The following is an 814-nucleotide window of genomic DNA, read 5'->3' on the forward strand; positions in this document are numbered from 1 at the left end:
AACGAAAATATAAAGTTTAAATAACTATGATGAAAACTACCCGGAAATGCAGGGACAAGAAACACATTAAAGGGTCACATACAGAGAGAGAAGAAGAGTGAGACAGAGTCAATATTTTTTAAAAATCACTACTAATTATTAAGGGGGCACACATGCACCGAACCACAAGTGAAACTCTCCCCGATATAGTCAAAGAACTAAAAGAGAACATGGAATTCAACGATGTTAGACGCAGTTTTTTATTTAAAAAATGAATATATGCGTAGTACGACATATATGAACTACTAAGTGGATACCCCGATAGACCGCTCTTCAGTCATCGAAAAAAAAAATAAGAGTGTAAGCTGAACGAAGCGATATAAAACGTTGCTATTCAAACTATGCGGCACACTCCGTCCACATAAAACAACCAGCTGCAGCAGCAACCTTTTGATCACGTTTTATAGTACTGCCTACGGCAACAAGGTAGGCCATGATGAACGACCAGTAGGCTACAGGGTAACACAGAATGATACCAGCCATACCCAGTGTCATAAGACTCCATAAATACTTCCAACAAGAATCGCTAAAACGATTGTGATCTCGCACAGCGTTGCCTGCCCTTTAGTATACGACATCCTCTGAATGACGAGCCCTCGCCCCCAGTGCCGCATGGAGCCCTGAGCACCAAATTCACAACAATTACCAACGGGTCTGTACGAGCGCAACTACTCCTCACTAACGGAACTGACCGGTGACAAGAACACAAAAGAAAATTATAACTATTACCACTAAACAATCTCACAACCATAGGTGCTTCATATTCTCCGGAAGC

The sequence above is a fragment of the Trypanosoma equiperdum genome, assembly GCF_001457755.1.
Source record: "Trypanosoma equiperdum strain OVI genome assembly, contig: ctg_473, whole genome shotgun sequence".
NCBI lineage: Eukaryota > Euglenozoa > Kinetoplastea > Trypanosomatida > Trypanosomatidae > Trypanosoma > Trypanosoma equiperdum.